Source organism: Corylus avellana, chromosome 3 (genome assembly GCF_965113065.1).
Source record: "Corylus avellana chromosome 3, dhCorAvel1.hap1.2, whole genome shotgun sequence".
Lineage (NCBI taxonomy): Eukaryota > Viridiplantae > Streptophyta > Magnoliopsida > Fagales > Betulaceae > Corylus > Corylus avellana.
In genome coordinates this window covers 21,010,090-21,013,523 of record NC_142492.1, presented here as the reverse complement: position 1 = coordinate 21,013,523, position 3,434 = coordinate 21,010,090, and positions in this window count along the sequence as shown.

Here is a 3,434-nt window from a genome sequence, read left to right as displayed (position 1 = left end):
ACATGCATACATGGGTGCGTACATGGCTGAATTGAAAGGGAAATGATGGGCATTTAATACCCATGAAAGAAAAAGATAAGAAGGAGGCTCTCCTTTTGGTTGTTGTAAGCATTGGTATTTTGTTGGCTAAGTGAGATGCTAGTTGAAAAAATGATGGATGAGGAGTGTTGTGATGGGAACCACAACAATGAATAGAAATATATTAGAAAATAGAAATAATAATTCATTTCGGATAAGAGAGATTACAATATTCCAATTAGGAATGGAGAAAAACCACAAACAAGTTTTTGCTTAATAATTCTCAATGCCTTGATCCTTACAATGACTCCTTATTTATACTACTTATTCTACTAATGCAAGATGTAAACGTAGAAGTAAATTCGACTTAGACCCAATATGTAAAGAATTACTACAGCTACCAGACTATGGACTTCTACTAGACTATGGACTACTACTACAACTCAAATTAGACTACTAGGACTTGGACTTTGGACTTAGCCTAAAGACAAAAGAAGATAACATGAACTACTATTATCACATGGTCTTCTTCTTGGAGCGGAACTCTATCATGTTATTGTGTGAAGAAGATGTTAAACAGTAATTTAAGGCATACTTAATTCAATCAGTTAAAGTCAATGTTCGGTCAATCGAACCAAAAACATAATAGTTCAATTGACACCTCGCTTAGGGTTTGATAAATCGAACTAGTAATAGAGGAACATGATCATTTCCAGTTTATTTGGACTGTAAAATATCCAGTTAGTTATATGTGAGGGGTATTTGTGTCTTTTCGCTTTTTGAGGGGACAAAAATATTTTTCCAATATAACTAACTAGATATTCTCCAATTCATTTAAACTGGAGAGGATCCTAATTCAGTAATCGACCCCCCTTAATTATTCTTTGATTAACTGAATCTTAAACACACACGCACACAAGCGAGTGGTTAGAGATTGGATGCTAGGGAAGAATAAGTAGGTTTTATTGCATAAAAATTAAATATTGGTTAGCTTTAATGGAAAATTCCCAAATAAAGAAGGGATTAAGATAAGACAATTATGGGAAGCCTCTGGTAGCTTTAAAGTTTAAACTACAATATGAGTAAAGTTTTCTCTCTAGCTTAATACTAAAGGAGAAGGAATAGTTTTTTCCAACCATTGTGGCTGTGAAAGTATTTTGTCTTGTCTGTGTTGCGGTATGGCTGACGATCTGGCCTATCAGATGGAGAATTTTTCTCTTACGGAGGGAGAAGACCTAGAGATTACGATCCAAAATGTGGAGATGCGGGAGGTGGTGTCGTATGGCAAAAATTGTATAGTGGGGAAACTTTTTGCAGACCGGCTGGTGAGCAAAGAGACGATCAAGAAAGATTCACTGAAGTGGTGGAAACCTTATGATCATCTGTCATTCAAGGTTCTTGGTGAGAATTTTTTTCTTGATTGAATTTACAAATGGGAGGGACAAACAGCGGGTGATGGAAGGAAGGCCGTGGGTATTTGAAGGCAATCTATTCGATGTTGAAGACTTTGATGGTACGCTACCACCATCAAAATACACGTTTGACAAGGCGGCATTTTGGGTAAGAATGATGGATCTACCGTTGGGCTGTATGGGGAAAACGATTGGTCATAAGATAGGGGAAACGGTTGGAGAGGTGGAATTGGTGGATACAGATGCAAAGGGGATTGGTTGGGTTGAGTTTTTACGTGTGAAAATTCGCTTGGATCTTACCAAGCCTATTCCAAGAGGTCGTAAAATAAACATTCAAGGTAAACCATAATGGATTGCGTTCCAATATGAACGCCTACCGAAGTTCTGCTTCACCTATGGGATTATCAACCATGGAAAGATGGGGTGTACTTGTAAGAGCTCACTCCGACATAAGGAGCTAACGGATTATGGTCCATGGCTTCAGGCTGCTTCACCTACAAGGAGGACTGAGAATACTCAAAGCGGATTTTCTCTGAGGAGAGGACTGGCTTCGGAATCACGCTGGGAAAAGGGCCGTCAATCGGCAAAGGAGAAGACGAACGGCGGCGGTGGGTCAGAAACGGTGAGGGGAGAGGCTGAAGTTGAATCGGAAGCTGCTAACCCTAATTACCAATATGGAAAATGCAGGAATCAAGGAGCAAATGACGGAGGATGGAGCGGTTTTGTTTTTGGGAAGAATCCGTTAGACAAAGAAGAAAATAAAAATGGAAGTGGGAGCGCTCCAGCTCGTGGCTCTTTGAAGAGAAGCAATTCAAGGGTGATTTATAAGGAAATTAATTCAGAAGATATGGGGAAGGATAAGCTGGCAAATTCGCATAGAGTAGGTGTGCTAGGTAGGTCTCCAGGATGTAGGCCTGCTTCTGGAAAGAAATGGAAGGTAGTGGAGGATTTGGGCCCAGGGTGTGCCAAAAAACCCAAGGACATTGAATGTCTATTCTGGCCCATTATTCTCTGACGTGAAGCAATCGCTGCATGAAACTCAATTGGGAAGCCATGATTCAGTGTGTCTTGAGGAGGATGGTACAGAAAAACATGGAGTTACATGGAAGAAGACTGGCCATGGGGATCCCAAAAAATTATCTGTAATAGCACAAGGCAAAAGAAAAAATTGAGATTGTTGTGGGGAGGTTAAAATTGGAGGTCCAGCTCTAAAGGGCTGAAAGCTAAGTAAGGGGAACGGAAACAATAATGGTTCGGGGTTGGCGGAGGCTGTGGAACAGCCCCGCCGACCGCAATGAGTATTCTTAGCTGGAATTGTCGAGGGCTTGGGAACCCTCGGACAATTCGGGAGCTTTGCTAGTTGGTGAAACAAAAGTGTCCCGGAATGGTCTTTTTAATGGAGACCAAGCTACAGAGTTGTAACATGGAGAAAATTCGTGCAAGGTTGGGATTTTCCAGTGTGCTTGCAGTGGATTGTGTTGGGGCGAAGTGGGCGCTTGGCTCTTCTTTGGAGTGATGAGATTGATGTTGATATACAAAATTTCAGCCAATGCCATATAAATGGGATTATCAAAATGCCGGGAGTTAATTCGCCTTGAAAGTTTACGAGCTTTTATGGTCATCCTAACCCGACAAAAAGGTATGAAGTTTGGAATCTTTTGAAATATCTTAGACAATTTAGCCCGAACCCATGGGTATGTATGGGGGGATTTCAATGAGATAGCCTCTTTATCTGAAAACTGGGGTGGTAGTGGGCAGTCATCCAAACAGATTGCTGAGTTCCAATTAGCTTTGGATTTTTGTGATTTAATTGATTTGGGTTATAGAGGCCTAAAGTTTACGTGGAGTAATTTTCGGGAGGGTCCAGATTTTGTCAAAGAAAGGCTGGACAGAGGCACGGCTAACTTGGGTTGGAGGAACCTATTTCTGGAAGCTGAGGTGACTATTGAGGCCACGACCTGTTCTGACCATTCACCTCTATTTTTGTAAATATGTTGTCTCAGT